The 22,841-nt window shown below is 42.5% G+C and overlaps 1 protein-coding gene and 1 pseudogene across 1 annotated transcript in view; one reads left to right on the plus strand and one right to left on the minus strand.

Moving 5' to 3' along the window:
* CERS3 (ceramide synthase 3) overlaps positions 1-22,841 on the minus strand; it is a 104,575-nt gene that overhangs the window by 3,646 nt on the left and 78,088 nt on the right. The gene's annotated exons all lie outside the window — the stretch shown is intronic.
* Positions 9,053-9,564, plus strand: LOC123860934 (cilia- and flagella-associated protein 276-like; annotated as a pseudogene).

The following is a 22,841-nucleotide window of genomic DNA, read 5'->3' on the forward strand; positions in this document are numbered from 1 at the left end:
GTCTGCCTTCAGCTCAGGTCATGATCCCAGGGTCCTGGGATTGAGTCCCGCATCGGGTTCCCTGCTCCTTGGGAGCCTGCTTCTCCCTCTGCCTCTCTCTCTCTGCCTCTCATGAATAAATAAATAAAATCTTTAAAAAAAAAAAAATGAAATTGAAACAGAAAAAACAATAGAGAAAAGCAATAAAACCAAAAGCTGGTTCTTTGAAAAGATCCATAAAATTGATAAGTCACTAGCAAAATTGACAAAGAAAAAGAAAGAGAAGGCACAACTTGCCAGAAAATAAAAAGGAGAAATAGACTATGGATAGTACAGATATTATAAAAATAACAGAATACAATGAACAATATTATGCATATATATTTGACAACTTAGATGAAATGGACCAATTCCTCAAAAACTACAGACTGCCAAAACTCACCCAAGATGGCACAAGTAACCTAAATAGTCATAGAACTGTGAAAAAAATTAAATTAGCTAAAAATCTGAGAAAGAATATCATCAGGCCCAGAAGTTTTCACTGACAAGTTCTATGAAACATATAAAGAAGAAATAACACCAAACTTCCACAATCTCTTACATTGGATAGAAGAGGGAATACTTCCCAGTTTATTCCAGAATTACCCTGATACCAAGGTCAGAAAAAGACAATATAAGAAAAAAACAACTATAGACCAATATCTCTAATGAGTATATACATAAAAAAACCTCAACAAAATAGCCCAAATCAAAACCAGCAACATATAAAAATAACAATACATCACAATGAAGTGGGATTAGTCTCAGAAATGAAAGGCTGGTTCAATATTTAGAAATCAATGAACGTAATCCATCCTACCAATAATCTAAAGAAAGAAAAACATATAATTATATCAGTTAATGCCAAAAAATCACATGACAAAATTTTATATCCACTCATGATTTAAAAAAATGCAGCATCTTAAGAAGAAATAGAAGCTAACATCATACTTACTGATGAATGGCTGAATGTATTCCCCCTAAGATTAGGAACAAAGCAAGAAATATCTACTTTCACCCCTCCTATACAACATTGTATTGGAAGTCCTAGTCAATGTAATAAGGCAAGAAAAAGAAATAGAAGTCATACAGATTGGAAAGAAAGAAATAAAATTATCCCTATTTGAAGATGACATGATTATCTATGTAGAAAATCCCAAAGAATCTACTGAAAGCTGCTAGAATTCATAAATGAGGTTAGCACAAAGTTGCAGAATACAAGGTCAACATACAAAATCTCACACACACACACACACACACACACACAATCTTGATTTCTAAACACTAATATAGTAAGCTGAATAAGTGGCCTCAAAGATAGTAGGTTCTAATCCCTAGAACTTGTAAATGTTACTTTATATGGTAAAGTTTTTACAGATATGATTAAGTTAAGGATCTTGAGAAGATTATCCTGCATAATCCAGGTATGCCCTAAGGCCATCCCAAGTGTCTTTTATAAGATATGCAATAGGAGATTCCACACAGAAGAGAGGCAACGTGAAGATGGAGGTAGAGACTGGAGTAATATGGTTACAAGTAAGGAAGGCCCGCAGGCACCAGAAGTTGGAAGAGGCAAAGAACAGACTCCCCCTACAGCCTCTGGAGGGAACACAGCCCTGCCACATCTTGATTTCAGCTCAGGTCTGATTGTAGACTTCTGGCCTCCAGAACTGTGAGAGAATAAATTTGTTGTTTTAAGCCACCAAGTTTGTGGTATTTTGTTACAGCAGCCACAGTAAACTAACATGACTAGCAATGTCTGACTAAAAATTGAAATTGAAATTTAATTTAATTGTAACATTTACAATAGTTTCAAAAAATAAAATACTTAGGTATAAATCTAAGAAATCATGTATAGGATCTGCATGTAAAACCTACAAAACTCTGATGAAAGATTTAAATAACTGGGGACACATACTATGTTCATGGATCGGAAGGTTAAACATAATAAAAATGTTAATTATTCCCAGACTGATCTACAGATTCCACACAATATCAATGAAAATCTCAGCAAGATTTCTTGTACACAGAGACAAGCAGATTCTAAAATTTGTATGTATAGGCAAAGAAACTAGAATAGCTAAATCAATTCTGAAAAAGAAGAATAAAATCGGAGAACTCCAACTACCCAATTTTAAACTTACTATAAAGTTACAGTAATCAAAAGTGGGTGGTATTAGCAAAGGGACAGGCACATAGATCAACAGAACAGAATAGGGAATCTAGAAATAAACCCACACCAATATGGCCAATTGAGTTTTGACAAAGGTGCAAAAGCAATTCAATGGAGAAAAAATAGTGTTTTCAACAAATGGTGTTGGAACAGCTAGAAATCCATAGGCAAAAAAGTAACTTTGACCTAAGTGTCATACCTTATACAAAGCCAACTCAAAATGGATCATAGATCTAAATGTAAAATACAAGACTAAAGCTTCTCTTCGAAGAAAACCCATAACCTTGGGTTAGGTGAGGAGTTCCGAGATGTGGCACAAAAAACAAACTCTGTTAAAAAAAAAAAAACTAATAAACTGGATTTCATCAAAATGTAACTTTTGTACTATAAAAGACACTATTCAGAGAATAAAAAGACAAGCTGCAAACTAGGGGATAATATTCGCCAACCCCACGGCTGACAGGTATGCATAAAAAAGAATTGTCAAAACTCAACAATAAGAAAAAAACAAACCAATTGAAATATGGGCAAAATATATTAAAATAAGCATTCCCTCAAAGAGGATATAGGATGTCAAATAAGCATATGAAAAGATGTTCAACATCAATCCTAATCAGCCATTAGGAAAATGCAAAAAGCCACAATGAGATACAACTATAATCCCATTAGGATAGCTAAAATTAAAAATACGGACACTATCAAGCGCTAACAAGGATGCAGAGTGACTGGAAGGAACTCGTACATGTTGCTGATGGAAATGCAAAGTGGTACAGACGGTTGGAAAATAGTTTGACAGTTGCTTATAAAGTAAAACATACATTTACTGTATATGTCAGCAATCCCACTTCTGAGAATCTACCCTAGAGAAATGAACATTATGTTCACACAAAACAAATGTTTATAACATCTCTATTCATAATTGTCAAAACTGGAAGCAACCCAAATGTTTTTCAATCAGTAAATGGATAAACAGCAGTACATCTGTACAATGAGATACTACCTACCGGTAAAAATGAACAAAGTGTTGACATTTATAAGAAGCTGGATGAATCTCAAAGGCATTATGCTGAGTGGGAAAAAAATTAGTTTTCAAAGGATACCTACCATATGACATACTAATGTCATTTACATGCTTTTCTTGAAAAGACAACCCAGGAACGAGGGTGAAGGAAGGGGTGGTTTGGGGTGATGGACTCATCCCATATCCTGATTATGGTGATGGCTCCATCAATCTATACCTGTGGTTTTTTTTTTTTTAGATTTTATTTATTTACTTGAGAGAGAGAATGAGATAGAGAGAGCATGAGAGGGGGGAGGGTGAGAGGGAGAAGCAGACTCCCTGCTGAACAGGGAGCCTGATGCGGGACTCGATCCCGGGACTCCAGGATCATGACCTGAGCCGAAGGCAGTCGCTTAACCAACTGAGCCACCCAGGCGCCCCAATCTATACCTGTGTTAAACTTCGTAGAACTTTACACCAGTGGAAAAAAAGTCAATTTTACTGATGATGTTTAAAAACCAAACTTGAAAGTATTCCTTTTCAGAAAGCAAGTAGTATGGTTTTCCCAGTGAACGTTTGCTAAGTAAAGTCTTACTCGTGTAGGACTTTTGGTTGTCAAGATATTTTTACTGTTGGTGATTAGGACGTTTTCTATTTTCTTTATGCAGGGACTCCTTCAAGGACAGTTCTTAATGAAGAGGTCTAGGTTCCTCCTCTTCTCTAATGGTGTTCTCAAAGGAATTCTGGGAGGAAAACTCCCAGAAGAATGATACCGCCCCTAAGGAAGGGAGATGAAATGGCTACGGGTCAGGCTTCATTGCAAAAGATAAAAGGTGGTATGGATTACTAGAACAATACTGAGTACTCAGGCTCTGGGCAAGGCCACTGTCGAACAGGACCCCACACCCTTGAAAGCAGTTCACAAACATCTCCATTAAGCCCAGACTAGAAAAGAAAAGAAAAAAAACGGAAGATGGAGACCGGTTCCTGACACAGCGTCTTTCAGGCTGCCAGCCAGAGCCACATGAGTTACTCTTTCCTTCTGTGCCTTACAGACTAAACCTGACAACCTCCAGGTGTATGTAACCAAATACGTCCTCTGTGTACAATCTTCAGGCAAACACGGCTTTTGAAAAAACCCAATGTACACATGTGCTGCTGCATTAATCACAGAAATGTATCATCATGGGCTCTTCTCTGTACAATCTGGTCTTTTCCACAACAACACTGCAAGGGTCTCAAAATAAACAAGGCCCACGGTAAACGCTGAGGAATAAACTTGGTGTCTCATCAGTTAAAGATGCAATGGAGAAAGGCAGATGGGGTCTTTCAGGGAGCAGCCTTGTTTGGCTGACGATTGCTTTCATGGGCCATGCCCCCTGGGTCTCCTTTTTCTTCTTCCAAAGATTTTTGTAGGGAACAAGGAGGAAATCTGAGTCAGAACAAAGAAACGAATTTCCCTCCAGAAAAACAGACCAGCATCTACTGGTCCATTTCTCCAGGACTTAAGGAGCAGCTTCAACTGAGACATAAAGTGGTCCTCGAGGATGCTCCCCATCACCCCAAGCCACATCTCCAGCACCCTCACTTCTAGAAAAGGGTCCTGGACCATATGGAGCCTTCTGGTAATTAATGGCATCTAATGGTCACAAGGGTTGGGGAGCATTACGGACTTTCAGTAAGCCGTGGCTAGGGACGCCCGCCATCCTACAACGTGCATGACATCCAAGTGTCCTGCCAGACCTTGGTGTAAGTGAAGCCCCGTTTATGATCATCCAAGCCCAGCACCTAATGCCATTTTACATTCAAGCACAGTAATTCTTGCCTGGTTTTAATAGAGTCTCAATTTTCCAGGAATGCAGCTATGTATACAATTCAAAGGAAGGCTATACTTTGTTTTGTTCAGAGCTTCGCTATTTCAGAAAGCCATGTCACCGATGACAGACAACACCAGCGGTGACAGTTGAGTCCCCAGTACAACATGCCATGCATCAGTCTGTGCTTACAGCTGCCCCAGTCACATCGAGTCTTCGCGTGAACAAGCCCAGCACCTGTTGACCTCGGTATGCTCTTGAGTGTTGTCTAGCACACATATTACATGTGAAATGCAGATTTTATCTGAAATGCCTTTCATTATATTTCTTTTCTACTACAGTTGCGGCATTCTATTGCTTTTTTTTTTAAGATTATTTATTTATTTATTTGAGAGAGAGAGAGCATGAGCAGGGAAGAGGGGCAGAGGGAGAAGGAGAAGCAGACTCCCTGCTGAGCGGGGAGCCCGATGCAGGGCTCGATCCCAGGATCCTGGGATCATGACCTGAGCTGAAGGCAGACGCTTAACCAACTGAGCCACTCAGACGCCCCCATTCTATTGCTTTTTGAAATTATGATTATAGGTGAGTTATATTACCTGGGAAGTTAATTTCAGGCTAGTGAAGGGGGTATGGGTCCAAGAGGATTGAGAACCACGGCCCTAGATGATGAATCCAACTCAGAAAGGATTTTTGGGTAGTAAGAGTTTGTTAGATGGATGTATAGGCGGTTACACATTATGCAAGCTTAAATAATATAAACTGGAAATTCCATGGTAATCAAATATTGATAAAACCTCATATTCAATTTTATCTTGTATATGCCATCTATAATAAAACCATAACAGCAATGAAAACCTTAAAGGGATTTTTTTTTCTCACTGCTCTAAAAATCCTCTATGCTCCACCTATTACCCCTCCCTCTCTCCCAACTCCTGGTGACCACTGATATTTTTACTGTCTCATAGCTTTGTCTTCTCCAGAATGTCATATAGTTGGAATCATAGAGTTACGTAGTCTTTTAAGATGGGCTTCTCTCACTTAGTTATACGCATTAAGTTTCCTCCATGTCTTTTCATGGCTTACGAGCTCATTTCTTTTTATTGCTAAAGAATATTCCATTGTTGGAGGTACCACAGTTTATGGGTACATTCGCCTACTTGGAGGACATCTTGGCTGCTTCCAAGTTTTGGCAATTGTGGATAAAGCTGCTGTAGACATTCATGCTATAAATGTCCACATGCTGGGTGCTAGACTAAGCAGTTAGGATGAACGATAACATTCCCTCCTCACGGTAACCTGAGGACATTGGAACCACTCTCTTTACTGTACAATAGAGAAAACAAGTCTCAGAGCTCAGCCTCACAAGGCCACACAGCTAAGAAAGGCAGACAGGATGAGAACCCCACTCTAAGCTTAGAAGCTGAACCACAGTGCTCTACAGACCCCTGCTGGAGTCATTTGCACAAACCCTTGAGACAGGGACACCCAGGAGGCAGACCCTGGGCTCTGTTTGAGGTCAGTTGTCCGTATAAGAAAGCTGCCTTTCCCCTCCTATTGAGCAGAGCACCAGCTCTCTCGTCACACCTCCTTACTCTGTTCTGACTCTGCCCTTGGTACCAGCAGGACTGACTTTGAAGCATAAAATTTGAATAATGAAAAGCATCCCTAGTTAGTTATTTTTACTATGCGAGACAAACACTGACATGTTTTATTCTGTTCCATGTCAGTTACAACAATGATGGTTGAGGCCTTGGAAACTGATGGTGGATGTGTTACTGGTCTGCCACCCACAGTTTGAAACCTGCTGGCTTTGGGTACGCCAGAAAAATGAGGCTTTCCCACATAGCCGAAATCAGGCAAGGTTAAGATAGGAGCTATAATCCATGTTCTGCAGAGCACCTTTTCACAGCTGCAAGTCTTTCCCCGTAACGACAACACTTCACAGAAATGAAAAACAAGTCAAATTTGCTCTAGTGGAACAAGGAACTAAACACTTGCTAAAGGTCAAGCCAGCGTATTTTCTGGAACACTACCTGTCTGCTCTGATGGAGTGCCAAGACTTTGCTTATACAGCAGCAGCGAGTCCCTCTCTTGGAATCAGCCACTTTCTTTCCCTGCACTGCCCCTTCCCTTTCGCTGTCCTCTGCACACCAGACCCGCTCCTTCCCCCACTTTTAGTTGTCACTGGGCTAGTAGAACTTGTCTCATGCAAATGTTGACCCAGAACCCTCCTACAAATCATTAAAGGCCCAAGAAAATGCAAGCATAAAGAGGGATCCAGAACCTTCTTTGAAGAATGAATTGGATCTGGGCTTCAGCAGCCAAAGGGCTGTAGCTACTGGGTTCGGTCCTCACACTTATCCAAGTATACGGCAGCTCACCTGCTCACCATGATCTGTCCAACTGGGCGTCCCCTCGGTGAGGGTTTTAGCAGTTGCCATTACAGAGGGTACATTAATAATTGATAACTTCAGATAACATTCTTCTACAATTAGCAAAGATATCTAGTATGCAACTGAACTTTTTCCAGAGATGACTGGAGCCCTCTAGAACATGTTATTAACAATATTATTCATTCCATGATTGAAGTGGATGGATATAATTTTTGCAAAGCCCCTTCTCAACCGGCAACAACCTTTGCTTACACAAAATCATGGTGAAAAGAATGAAGAACAAGTTATCCATGTAGGAGAGACCTTGCCGCTAGTTGTAACAGGGCTTTGGAGGCCCACGTCACTAAAAGGGATCAATACTGGCAAAGGTCATCTGCCTGGCACTCCAAGATGGCAGAGAAGATGTGTGGTCAGAGGAGGGGTTGAAATCATAGTCACTGTGAAGGGAGATTGGCAGTCAGTCTAAAGTCATCCCATACACTAGGAGAAATTGGGACATTGGGACCAAACCAACCTTCTTCAATTAAAGTCATGCTGATGTCAAAATACCCCTTTGAAGGACAGGTTCTTGGAGTGAGGTCACAGAGCTGAACTGACTCATGTTCAGAGACTCAAGCATCCGAGTACTGGAATACCCCCAAAGCAATGGACACCCTTCTAGCCTCTGCTATTTCTCCTTTCCTTTCGGGGAGCTCATGAAAAAAAATGCTTGAACCTGTAATATCACATGGTAATTCGCTTTGGGTGGTGTCATATCTCTTGGACACAGAATACCAGGACCAAGACCACAGCCCCAGCACCCTATCATCCTGAGTGCAAGTCAAAGTAGTACCTAGTCTCTTATGTTTGGTGGAGTTTGGATGCAAGTTGCTGAAAACATGCCTTAAGATTGGCTTATTCACGATTCCCAATTTTTGTGACTGGTCTGCATACACAGAAGGTTTCCTCTTGAATTTCAGACCCAGACTCAAAAGTTGCTTTTGAAACTACTCCAACTCACCAGTGTAAACTAGAATACTGATGACCTTTGAACAACATGGGGGTTGGGGGCACTGACCCCCTGCACAGTCAAAAATCCATGTATAACTTTGGATTGGCCAAAAACTTAACTACTAACAGTCTACTGTTGACTAGAAACATTATCAAGAACATAAACAGTTGACTAACACGTATTTTATTTGTTCTATGTATCATATACTGTATTCTTACAATAAAGTAAGCTAGAGAAAAGGAAATATTACTAAGAAAATCATAAGGAAGAGAAAATACAATTACAAAACTGTGCTGTTCAAACCTGTATTGTACAAGGGTCAACCGTATGTTCTATTTTCCATGGATGGCTTTTTTTTCATTTTACTTGCTGCCCTCAATCTATCTAATTTCCTTAATTCAAAATGAATTCATTTTGCTAGGGCTTACAGGCTTTTAAAAATGAGCATCTAAGAGAAGAAGCCAGTGTCAGGGCTAGGTGGATGCTAGAGAGTGTCTTGTCAAACATGTTCATTTTCCAGGTGAAATAAAAGCTACAGGAATTCATCCCACCCCAGCTGAGTGACACAGCTTAGTGGCCACAGAGCTTAGATCACCCTGCATGGCTCTTGATAAAAATGCATGGTTTTCGCCCTCACACCAGCAGCTCACTCCACATTTTACTATGCCTTTCACCGGAGACCCTTTCCAGCACCCTCCATTGGATAACGATAATACCTTCCTGGGAAAACTCCAGGCTCCCAAGAAACTGCCATATAAAAACCCAGCTCACCTTGCTCAGCAACAGGAACCCTGGAGTTGGATCAGCTCAACTCCCACAATCACCTCCATGAAGCAGGATGCTTATTTTTTTGATCTTGAGATACCAAAGAATGACCTGGATTTCCACTTAGCAGTCTTGTACAACCACCACACAGGGACATTCAAGAACAAAAGTGAGATACTCTTACACCAGGAGACCACCCAGGATACTCATGGAATCATCAAGACCCAACTCCCTGGAGAACTTTTACCCCCTCCTCCGTCACCTTCCATACTTCCCAAGCTAACATCAGACACTGGATCAACCCTAAAGAGTCTATCCCCAGCATCCAGGGATCCATAGTGTCCCCTCACACTGCAGCCACCAATGGATGCAACTCCCAAAAGAATAATGGTGGCTTTTTCTCTACCTAATGTTGACAGGCCCCTGTACTAATTAATCATAGTGGAACATCCTGCTGCCCACCTCCATTAAATAGAATTGTGCTGGGGAAAAAAGTGTATGGTTTTCTTTCATATTCTCTGTATTACCCAAAAATTAATTAAAAATGTACCAGACTCTGTGGTAATCATCAAATTGTGATGGATGCAGAAAATGATTTTATTTCATACGTGTAATTTGCTTTGGGGGTTAAATCCATTAAAATTAGTGCATTCTCAAAATTGCTACATATTGCGTTCTTTGGAAATGGCCTTAGATGCTATGGCTGGAAATTTAACAACTCTAACAAGGCAAAGATGCAAAATTATTTTGAAAGAAAAAACCAAAACACCCACTAGGATTTAGGTAAGCAACACTTAAGAAATAACCATAGTAAAGCAGAGGATTAAGTACACAGCCCAGGGGCCCCTACGTGGTTCAGTCGGTTAAGCATGTGACTCTTGATTTCAGCTCAGCTCATGATCTCAGAGTTGTGAGATCAAGTCCCATCAGGTTCCTTGCTGGGCATGGAGCCTGCTTAAGATTCTTTCTCCCTCTGCCCTTCCCACCGTCCACTCCATTCTCGCTCTCTCTTAAAAAAAAAAAGTATGTAGCCCAGAAAATGTGTATTAAAATTGAGATGTTAAAGTTCGTTTCAAATATTAGCATCCAACAAAGAACTTATACAGTCCATTAAGGGAAAAAAACCAGTATTACAGAAAAGCAGGCAAAGGATCTGAAGGGGCAACTCACAGGAGAGGCAACATTACTGACTAATAAACTATACAAAATGCTCAATCTTAGTAATCAGGAAAGTGCAAACTAAAATGAGATACAATCTCACATTCATCAAACTGGTAAATATTGAAAAGTCTGATAAAACCAAAAGTTGGTGAGGATGTGGGGAAAGAGCGCCTCTCATATGCTTGGTTTGAAGAATCATTTGGCAGCACCCCATAAACTTGACTTGGGAATCCTACCAAGAAACTCATATATGTTCCCGAGGAGACAGATTTAAGGTTTATGGTAGAATTGGCTGTAAACAGGAGGATGAACAGTGTGGAATATCTGATTCATGGAATACTATATAGGAGTTAAATGAATTGATCTACAGAGTTACATATCGATGTGAATGTGATGAATGAAGAAAGCAAGTTGCACAATTATATATACTAGATCATAGCATTCATGTGAAGTTTAAAAATACGGACGCAATACTCTAATGTTTGTGACTATACCCAAGCATAATAAGTATATAAAAGCATGGGTGGAAGGACGCAGCTTTAGTGGTTCTCTTGGCAGAGAGAGAGAGGGAGAGAGGGGAATGGGTTGGCTTGGGGTGTACCAGAATATACCATCTTTCTTCCTTGTTTCTCTTAGGTGATTTCATCCAGCACACAGTAGACACTTGTATCTATTTGATGAGAGAGTGAATGAATGAATCTAACTCCACAGCATTAAATCCCACCTAAATGCAATTGACTCCCAATTTTTTTTTTTAGATTTATTTATTTATTTGAGAGAGAGATAGAGCATGAGAGAGAGAGAGGGAGCAGGGGGAAGGGCAATGGGAGAGGGAGAGAGAGAATCCTAAGCAGACTCCATGCTGAGCATGGAGCCCAATGCAGGGCTTGATCCCATGATCCTGAGATCATGATCTGAGCCAAAACCAAGGGTTGGACGCTCAACTGACCGAGCCACACAGGCACCCCATGACTCTCAAGTTTATACCTCAGTGTGGACCTCTCTCCCTGGCCTCAAATGATCATAGCTAGACAATCTCCTCTCAGTGGCCTAACTGTCCCATCAAACGGTCTCCTCGTTCACCACTTTTCTCCAGTCTTCAACATTTCAGCAAGTGGCACTTCCATTCACTCAGTTGCTCCAGGCGAAAACTTCCAGATCATCCTCAGTCCTGCCCTGCCGGGAGACCTTGCTTCCCAGCCCATCACACTCAATGGCGGTGGCGGGGTGGGGGGCGCTCTTTGATACAGACCTCTACTCTTGTCTTCAGCCACTTCCAAACTGCATCAAATCTCCATGGCCAGGATCTAGCTTCTGCGCTGGCTTGGCCCGTGGGGTAGCCACCACCTATGACCTCAGAATACTGGAGCACAGCAGTCAGCCAGGCTGTGCCACAAAGGCTGGCCTCCTGAGATGCAGTGCACAGGTTTGGGTCCCCAGAGCCCCCTGACGACTTAGAGCCCTCTGCAGCAGGACCCTTGACAGCCACTTAACATAGTTCTTGTGGGACAGTGGTGTTTCCTCTGCTCAGAGGAGCCACATTGCCATTGCTGGCGAGATTTCTGAGTAAGGAAAATTCACAAGTATCTCACCTGCCCTTCTCTAGTGGTAGACAAAATATGACTTGTTCTTAGACAACCCCAATCCACCAGCCCACATCCAAAAGGGAATACATGACCTTATTGTGGCCCATAGCTGGGCAGCTGGGATATAGTGGGGGCTACTCTACAGCAGAGCTTTCCAACTGGCGTGCCACGGAAAGGTTAAAATAATGCAGAGCCATTGATTCCTTCAGCTCCTGAAGCAGCTACCAGAGCCCTAGTCTCCTCCTTCTGTGGACAGTTGCATCATCGGTTTTCCCAAGCGCACCATCCAAGCATTTGTCTCTGTGCCCTGAGGAGGGAGGGTGTGGAAGCGCTGAATGGAGCTGAAACAAACTTTTCCAATGTGTCGCAACCTGGGAAGACTTCCTCCTAAGTGCTGTGCTTTGAGCTAGAGATGGGAAGTCGTGTGGCTCAAACTTGGATTCTCTGATTCCAGGGGAGGGGAAGGTGTGTGCGAAGGGCAGGAGTTGGCTGCCTCCAGGACATGAATGGTCTGTTGCTTAGACCCAACACTCAATGAGGGTTAGAGGTGAAGAAATGACCAGAGAGAAAGGGTCACTAAGTGAATGAGAATGAACCAAGAATGACTGTTGGCACGGTCAACCCTACCTCACCTGCTATGCCCTTCTCAACCCAAACTGTACATGACCACAAAGGAATGGAAAGTCATAGTGTTCTAAACGTTAATTGGTCTTCTCCCAGTTCCAATTGAACAATAAGCTACAATCTCATTCTCTCAATTCATCAGAACTTTCCAAACGCAGTTGCCTGAATTCAAAAGGAAATGGCTGGCAACCATTATCACTTGAGTAATTTTTAACTGCCAATATTTACATGTGAAGAAATGCTACCCAGCTAATTATGCAGAGCTTGGCTTCTCAAGAAATAGTGCATTAGGCTGTTCCTGCATAACCTAACTTCCCTCTGTTAGAGTGAGAGGTGAGAGAGCAAGGAATCATTTGGGAACACCACCAACCACAAAGTGCACTCAACCAAAAGAGAAGGAAGTTCATCTATTCATTCCAGGAATCTCAGCCTGGGCACTCTTGACATGGTGGGCCAGGCAATTCTTTGTGTGGGGCCTGTCCTACCCATTAGGAGGGTTAACAGTACGTATCCTTAGTCTCTGTCCACTAGATACAATTGTGACCATCAGAAATATCTCCAGAGATTGCCAAATGTCCCTGGAGGGTAAAATCACCCCAACTGAGAACCACTGGTCAAAAAAATATTTCTTGAGCCCCCGTGCATTGTGCAAAGCATCAGGGACTAGTCTCTGTCTTCAAATAGCTTACAGTCTACTGAAAGAACCAAACCCTAAGAGCTCAAACACATAATAGTAAATATGTAACTACACACTTATAAGTGTTATGAAGTAGAGAATACCACGATGTGTAAATTGGGGAGCTCACTTAGATGGGGTGACATCAGGAAGCCATGTTAAGGAAATGGAACTCAAAGGTTGTAACCTGAAGGTTAAGTAGGGGTGCCCAGGGAAGAGTGGGGTAAAGAACATTTCAAGAAGAAGAAACAGTATGTGCAAAGGGCCTGGGGTGGGGAAAAGTCTTGACATGCTTAGGGATCAGAAAGGCCAATGCAGCTGAAGAATAGTAAGAAAGATGGAGCACGTCCTAAGATGAAGTTGGGGAAGAAGCATGGACCAGATTACCAATTTCACAGGTCACGGTTAGAAGTTCTATTTTACTTGTGAGTCCAAAAAGAGGCCATTATGCAGCACTGTTTGAGATACGGGGAGCATACCAGTGACCCGAACAGATAAGGTATCTATACTCAGAAAACTTCTGCTCTAATGAAGAGCTGGTTGATATATAGTAGCATTCCCTATTGCTGTGTGTAAGTGGTGGGAGGGAATTCAGAGTAACCAGAGCTGGAGCCTCTGGAGGCTGTGGCCGTGGTATAGGGGAGAAGCACTGGAGATGCAGAGGGGGTAGTGCATGAGAAAGAACAGTGCCCAAAGCCCTCTGGGCTTGGAAGGGACTTTTAAGCTCATTGAATCTAGTTTCTACTGATGCTGACATGCCCTTTTGGATAACCCGAGCAAAAGACATACACACTCCTACATGTATATCTCCAATAGTGAGTAATTGTCCAAGAGAAGTCCGTGTACTTTCTTCAAACATCGGTCAGTTTTTCAAACATTTAAAGATAATTAAATCCTCTTCAAGTGAAATATTTCCATTTCCTTCCACTGATCCTCATATCACAGAACATCAGAACCCTTCACTGTGCTGTGGATCTCAGAGAACATTCTCCCATCCATAGCCATCAGCCTGCATTGTGCTATCTGCGTAACCCAGCCAGCACCACTCAATTCATACATGACTTACTACTTTCATCTCCACCAAAAAAGGCGGGGGGGGGGGGGGGGGGGGGGCGTGTACAGTAAATTTAGTCAAACCCTGATATCTACACTCTTGGCTTTATTTTTTGTGTAATTTTTTCTTCTATTTTAAGATTCCAGAATCTAGAGATCTTTATCAACTAATCATGACTTGCTTGTTAGTGAAGGTAAATATATCTGGCCCTGGTCTCTATTCCTAAGAACTGATTGCAAGGATTACCGAACAAAACAAATGTTGACAACGAGGAAAAAATAATAGTAATGCTAATGAGAGAAAATGCTCATTTTGAGTAAAGGAATCATCTCTGCCACCGCACTCCCATACACCTCTGGGAAAGACATCTGCAGCTATGGTTTCAATAAAGTTGCAGAGCTGTGTTTCTGAAATGCCTTAAGGAAACTCTGGGCTTGGGAATCTGTGGTTCTACGGTAATGTCAAAAGCCCAGGAGGTCATGAATGACTCATAATGTCCCACTGCTTTTTGAATGGCTCCACATCTAAATCCACAGTTGGCAATGAAACAAAGGACAATATAATAAGCATTTTATGCTGTTTTGAAAGCAAACTTTTAGCTTTGCCTGTCTGAAAAGAAAAAGAAGTGCCTTCAATCAAAGAAAGCAATTTTCTGAACTCCTACCAAATACATTCCTTTTTTGTTATATTAGTTCTTATTATCCAAGATGACAAGGTCACAGAAAAAAAAATTGAGTTTTTCCTTTTTTTTTTTCCTCAAAGAAGTTGCATTACATTTAAATTGGATTCTACCAAACCTAGCTACACACGGACATTTCCTGTTAGTTACCTGGATCTGAATTTTTTAGAACAGTGCTTCTGAAACTTTAATATGCATATAAATCACCTAGAGTTGGTGTAAATACAGACTCTCATTCAGAAGGTCTCTGGTGGGACCAGAGGGGCTGCATTTCTAACCAGCTCTAGCTGATTCCTGGACTGACATAGTGGTGAGTAGGCTGTTTCTTAGGCCACAACCCCTCCCTAGATTGCTGCTCTCTGTAAAAAGAAGCTGAAGCAGAGGGTCACCTAAGGGTCTTTTCAGTTTTAAAATTCCATGATTCCAACTAATTTTTATTTCATTAATATCTATATGTCATGAGTCCTTTTAGTCCAGAGAGGCAAGAGAAAATTACCAGTATGTCTCACTTCCTATAACAGATGGTTGTTTAAAAATAATTAGTAAATCGTCTTATAAAATGAGTCATGCCTTTACTTCTCCAGGGAGATGTACTATTTAAAGAATTCTGGTTTTCTACAAAGGAAACAGTCTCCAAGTGTTTGTTTCAACAGTCTGAATTTTCTTTTGTAAGGATTTTTTAGCATTAACACCTATGTAACATGAAAACCTACAGCTCTGGTTAAAATTTGCAAGATGGGAGTATTCGTGGAGGTCACATCCACAAACTCCTCACATGTGGGAAAGAAGGCAGCTCTCTCTGCTTTTTAGAAAGCAGACCCAAGAAATGGAGAGCCATCTACGGACGCTCGTCCAGTAGTGAAGACACACATGCGCGCACGCGCACGTGCGCACACACACACACACACACACACACACACGGTCTTCTCTACGTTCTAGTGGCTCTCAACCTGAGAGGCAGATCAGAATCACTTACTCAGGGGAAATAGTCTGTCAAAAAGTCCAATGTCTGGGTCCTATCTCCATAAATTCTGATTTATATGATCTGAGTTCGGACCTGGCCATGAGGTTCTTTCTTTAAAGGCTCCACAGACCATTCTAGTCAGGTGTAGTCGACACAGCTAATGTGTAACAAGTTGATCTGAAATAAAAAGTGGGAATCCTGAGAGAGCTTCTTGTCAGTGTGAGCAGTATACCTCATTCTGTATTTGCCTTAAATGTGATCACAATCCTCACCTGATGAAAATATGTACAGGTAGAATCATAACGACCTTTTTCATGAGCTGACTTATATAGAATATTCCTGAATTCCTTATACCGGCCTTTTAGACGAAAGGTCCTCAAGAACGTTTAAGTACCTGTCACCAAATGTCATGCTTTCCCGTTCTTAAGCAAAAGGTTCAAATGATAAGCGGATTAAGTGAAGTGAAGTTTAACAAGAAAGAATGTAACTTCCAACACAAATCACCACTATCGCCCGGACAGTCCTTGAACGGAGGGAATGTGGCTTGTGAAAAAGACCTAGGGGTTTTAATCAATTTCAAACTCAGTATGAATTAGCAGCGTAATGTGACTACCAGCAACTCAAAACAAAACTTGGCTGCATCAATGGAAGGAGAATTTTCACGAAAAGAGACATCAGACTTGCTTTTGTGTTAGTCAGACCACGTCTAGAAACTGCTGCTCATTTAAAGGAGGATCTGGGTAAAATGAAAGGAGAGGTAGGTGAAAAGACTCAACAGTGTATCTTAGGACGAGGTACGCTTGAAAGAGTTGGAGATGTTTAACCCCCAGAAGCAGAGCCATGGGGTGGGGGTGGCGATGGGGCATATGGTTGGTATCTAAGGGTTGCTGCTGTATGCAGCTTCCATACGGAGACATCATCAAGATTACTTGTGAGAATGTCGGAAGAAGTCTATTATTAAGAACATTTTTAACACCCACGTTTGCAAACGATTTGCTTGAGGACTTCTGGGTTTGAAGAACAATGGTAGCCTGAGTCCACATTTCTCCCTCACTCTCTGAAAACAAATACAGAATAAAATGCCTTCAATGTTCCTGGGGAACAGAGAACACTGTTCAGATTATCTATAAGAAGAAGAAAATATATATACAAATTCTAATGAGCCACCACAGCCCTCTAGCCAGTGGCTGGGCAAGTGGAGAGGACAAGGTTGGAAAAATGAGCAGGGTGGGTGTATTGACTTAGAAGAAGCACAGATAAAATCACCTCCAGAAAGAGTGAGGGAAAGCATGAATGCACAGGCTGGGACCTGGTAGTTCTTACCTCTTGCTAAAGAGAAGGAGCCCCAGTGTGTGTCAGACAGGAAGCCGAGTTTGTTGGGAAGAATCAGGTATATAAAGAAGATGTGGTACTTGGAGACAAGCAGTGAAAGGAAAGAAGAAAACAGAAGAGAAGTCAGGATCTTGCAGAGGAGAAAGAGGAATAAAACAATAGGCTGGCTATCATCTTCCCTTTCTCACAAACTGAAAACCTTTCTTTTATTTTTTATTTTTTATTTTTTTAAGATTTTTTATTTATTTATTTGACAGAGAGAGACACAGCGAGAGAGGGAACACAAGCAGGGGGAATAGGAGAGGGAGAAGCAGGCTCCCCGCAGAGCAGGGAGCCCGATGCGGGACTCGATCCCAGGACCCTGGGATCATGACCTGAGCTGAAGGCAGTCGCTTAACCAACTGAGCCACCCAGGCGCCCCTGAAAACCTTTCTTGAGTGGAAAAGCAAAGGTAGTGGGTACAGCCAGTCTGTTATAGTTGAGTATGACATCAGGGATCCCATGAGGACAGATCACACAGGAGAACATATCCCACCACCTGTCCCATATGCAGGGGAAGAGAAGTACATTTGCTATTCTAGAGCCAGGAGCTACAACATCCAGTGTGGTGGCCCCTCACCCCATGTGGCTTCTGAGCATTTGAAATGTAGTCAGTCCAAATTGAGGTGTGCTGTAAGTGTAAAATCCACACTGGATTTCAAAGACTTAATGTGAAAAAAAAGAATGAAAGGATCTCATTAATAATTTTTGGTATTGGTTGCTGAATCATGATATTAACCTTAAATATGATTATAATCTTCCCCTGCTTAAATACCTACTGGGCAAAATAGGCAGCAGGCAAAATTGAAATGATAATATTTTGCTTCTATTGTGTTCAATATATTACTAAACTTAATTTCACCTGTTTCTTATGAGTTTTTAAATGACACTACTAGATAACTTAAAATTATATGTGTGGCTCACATTGTATTTTTATTGGGCAGCACTGGCCTAGAGGGAAAGATCAGGAAAAAAGAAGGAACTACCTAACAGTTATACTTGCTCAAAAATGAAACAGGCTGTCTCAGGAAGCGTATAAACTACTGTTATTTGGAAAATGAAATACTGTGACAACTGCCTCTGGCCAGGATGGAAAAACAAGGATTAGATTATCCTAGCATGTTAAACAACTAGAAAGCTGGATTTCAAAAAAACCAGTAACAATAGTTTTTAGACACTGTTCAATAAGCAGCTCAGGATCGTGGTTCCTGAGAAAAAGAAAGTGAGGGAGGTGAGCCCTGCAATGGTCCCAGCACACCATCTTATTACGTCTAAGCTAAAGCACAGCGAAGAACCCAAACAGAGCCCAGGGTGCCACTGAGTTGAGGAAACAGAAGTTGGAGTTCCCCAAAGTGAAGCTGGTATTTGTGGGACAGAATGCTGGAGAGGAAGAAGACACACAGAAAGAGAGCTCCAGAGATCTTCCATGGAATCCCCTTCGGTCTTTGACCGAGTACTGACCTGTGCAGGTGAGTCAGGAAACTACCAAAGGCCAGGCAAAGAATCACCAGAAGTTGGCAAAACAACCCTGGGAGCTCGGACCATGGTGGCAGCTTGTTGTCTTCTCGCCAGCCAGAGTGACATCAAGGAGAGTGGACATCAAGGAGAATGCTAAGAAGGACTTCACTTAACAGCCATCGACCAAAAGCTATTCTCGGCTCACCCTAGCAAAGCTTAAAATCAAGCCTTTGAAAGTATCAAACTTCTTACTAGCACCTTGAAGGTGTACAAAAACAAATACACTCATTGTACCACGTACAAAAACACTATTTAAAACAACAAACAAATAAACAAAAACCACTATTTAAAAGGAATACAACAAAACCCAGCATCCAGCAATGTAAAATTCAAAATGTCTGGTATCTAATAAGAAATTAGCAGGTTTACAAAGAAGTTGGAAAATATGGCACATAACCAGGACAAAATTCCATGAATAGAAAAAGACCCAAGATTATCAGAGATGATGGAATTAGCACACAAAGGTTTAAAATAGCTATTATAAATATGCTCCATATATTCAGGGAGGTAGAGAAAAAACACAGATTAAGAAAAATGGAAGATATAAAAAGAGACCAAAATATAATTTATAGAGATGGAAAACACAATATCTGAAATTAAAAAATATACTAGATGGGATTGACTGCTGATTAGACACCACAAAATAAAAAAGTCAAAGACTGTGAAGACATAGGAGTTAATCAAAGTGAAGCATAGAAAGGGGGCACCTGGATGTTTCAGTCAGTTAAGCATCTGACTCTTGATTTTGGCTCAGGTCATGATCTCAGAGTCATGAGAGTGAGCCCCATGTCCGGTTCCATGCTCAGTGAGGAGTCTGCTTGTGATTCTCTCCCTCTCCTCGTGGGGATGAGTGTTAGGTCCAGGATGGGGCAGGCAGAGATGGCAGGCCCTTCAGAAAGGCAGCTCCAATCCCCTAGCCCTGGGAAGCTCGCAGGCATGTCCTTCTCTGGGTATTATTATCCTTGGCTCAAGGGAGCTGCCTCGCCCAGAGCTACGCCCCCTCCCCAGAGGGCAGCCCACATCCAGTGACACGTTCAGGCCAGGGTACAGAGGTCCCACCCCTTTGCCACAACTGGACATCCCTGAAGGGCCACCCAGCTCTAGGGCTCCCTGTAGGGTTGGCTGAGGACTTTGTTATAAATGCACCACAGTTTAACTTCTCCCTCTGCCCCATCCAGCTCCCTTCACCCCCTCGCAGGTGTGGACCCCTAGGGCACACCTGAAATCCTCTTGTGTGTGCACAGGCACACACACACACACACACAACTGACAAGGGGGAGCAAGAAAGGCACAGAACGTAGGCGGTTTGCTTTCCATCCCTTCTACTCCCTCCCTGAGCTTTACCCTCACCTGTTACTCTTCTTCTGGACAACTGGGATCCCGGGGGCCCTCCCAGAGCCTGGACTCTTGCACATTTATCTTCCACCCAGATAAATGGGTCAAGGGAGATTTCTGGGGGTGCAGGTAGAGTCATGATATAAATAGCCACCCATTATAGCTGCTACAGCATCAGCTCCAACCTTAGCCCACTGTGGCTGGGCCTCAGTGGAGCACTCTAGAGATGGGGTCAGCGGTCCCAATCTGGCCACATGAGTGAGAACAGCCAATCCCATTCGCTTGAAAGACATGACCAAGTTTTCCAGCAATTCTAGAAATATTACAGAGGTGTACATACAGGCCCAAGTTGCTTGTAGCAACACTGAGGCTGAGGTCTGACTGGCCTGCGAAATGGGCCTCCGAGCCTTGCGAAGAGTGCACGTGCCCAGTGCTGCTCTCTTGAGCCTTTCCAGAGCCCATTATATGTGGCAAGGAGACACAGTTTGCAGAAAATAGCCCCCACTGAGAGTCCAGGCTTCCACGGATGGCACTCTTGCTACTCCCCAAACAGAACATGGATAATGCCATCTACATGGTAAGTCATTCAGACGCTAAAGCCCACATCCTAAATCAAAATGCAAGTGTTGTAAGGTTCATTTATTTTACCCATTATCTACAAACCAAATGGGTTTTCAGGAATAAGGTTTCTTTTATGCTACATAAAGCACTCTGCTGAGACTTATGTAGAGGGGCAGGGGAAGGAACCACTGGAAGGGTGGGGCCACAGAAATTCATGGGGTATTAACAGAGACAGGGGACCTCTCCCCTACACATGCTTTTACCAATCTCTCTGGCCCAAGCACCCACTAATAACAATTTCACCTCCTGGTGTGAATGTGTAGATTTATTAATAAGCCATGAACTGTGCTCATCGCCTTGTCTAGGCTGATACAGAAACAGAAACTCAAGTTCCATATAAGATATCTGTAGGTGTACGTGTGTTAATGTGCTTTGTGTGTGTCTGTTTCACTACTAATAAAATGGAAAGTATCTGTTCTTTCAGGAATATATAAAAATCAATTCCATTTTTGTGAAATGATTATTTATTATTTATTTATTTAGAGAGTGAGCGAATGAGTGGGGGGGAGGGGCAGCAGGAGAGGGAGAGAGAGAGAATCTTAAGCAGACTCCATGCCCAGCATGGAGCCCAACACGGGGCTCAATCTCACGACCCTGAGATCATGACCTGAGCCAAAATCAAGAGTCTGACACTTAACCAACGGAGCCATCCCGGCGCCCCAAGGATTTTGTGAAATGTTTTTTAAAGTCAAGTATGAGAGATGTCAGAGCTTCTTTTATCTCTTTTTCCTTGGATCTTCCCCCATCCCTCACCTCCTTTTCAACTTCAGCGAGATATGACCAGTGGTTCAAGGAAACATCAGAGTCAACATTTGGGACAGAGGAAAGAAAGGGCAGGCTTTGAGTGCCCACTGCTACCCTCAAAGATGCTTCTGCAGGACAACTCTCATTTGAAAAGTCCCTTCCTTTTACAATGGCTTCCGCTGACTTCCTGCCCACCCAGTGACCTGACTAGTCAGGTACCTCCAAAGAACTAGTATTTTCAAAACCACTGTTAAGAGACACACAAGACAAGGGCGCCTGGGTGGCTCAGTTGGTTAAGTGACTGCCTTCAGCTCAGGACATGATCCCAGGGTCCTGGGATCGAGTCCCACATCGGGCTCCCTGCTCGGCGGGGAGCCTGCTTCTCCCTCTGACCCTCTCCTCTCTCATGCTGTTTCTCTCTCGCTCGCCCTCTAAGAAATAAATAAATAAAATCTTTAAAAAAAAAAGAAAGAAACACACAAGACAAGAAATTCAGGAGTATGCGCAAAGGGAACTAATACGTCATTAAGTAAGTATGGAAAATCATTTGCATAATTAAAAATTCACAGGAGATTGCGGAGAAGTGAGATTCGCCACTTTTGAACAGTCACCCAGCAGCTGAAAGCTAGAAATAACAGTCCTCACTCGGCTGCTGGCCTCCAGCCGCTGCCCGCGCCTATTTCCAAAGGAACAGAGGATGGATTGAAGAAAACTGAAATACAATCTTGTTTGACTGATTTAAGAACACTAATATAATCTTTTTACATCAGAGGCCCGTGTGCCTGGAAGGAAGAGCGGAGAAGTCAGGCTATTTTCATCAGCAGGAAGAGGTGGCACAGTACCTGGACATGGGTACCCACTGTGACTGTCCTAACAGCAAGAAGAAACAGTTTGGAAGAAGATGCTAGAAGAATATCCAAATAGCTTGGGAAAGGCTATCGAACAACCCAGTATCTAAAGCAATGCCTGGATAATGTTATCCTGCTGTAGGAAAACAGACATTCACCGAAAAAGTCACTGCGTGGGTTCTGGTCGTGACTGGAGCAGCCTGAGGAAGCCCCTCTGTTCCGCGGAGCCTCCACTCCCCATCGGGCAGGTGAACCCCTCTTTCCAGTTCTGAGTTGCTTCCATCTCAAGATGTGAGTGTGAGGTCGGGTCTCCTCCCGCACATTCATCTAGGTGCCCTGGTTGGGCCTGGGAGTCTCTTAATGAGGCCTCTGGGTCCAGGGCAAAGCAACAGGAATTCTGCTAGAGGAAGGGAGCTGGGAAGAGGCCAGTTTGCTCAGTTTGCTATGTTTTCCCTCTGTTATTATTTATCTTAGAGCCATGCAGACAGCTGCCGCTTCTACTTTGA

This window comes from Mirounga angustirostris, unplaced genomic scaffold, assembly GCF_029215605.1.
Source record: "Mirounga angustirostris isolate CCGP_5_RB_7025 unplaced genomic scaffold, mMirAng1.0.hap1 SCAF_9, whole genome shotgun sequence".
Lineage (NCBI taxonomy): Eukaryota > Metazoa > Chordata > Mammalia > Carnivora > Phocidae > Mirounga > Mirounga angustirostris.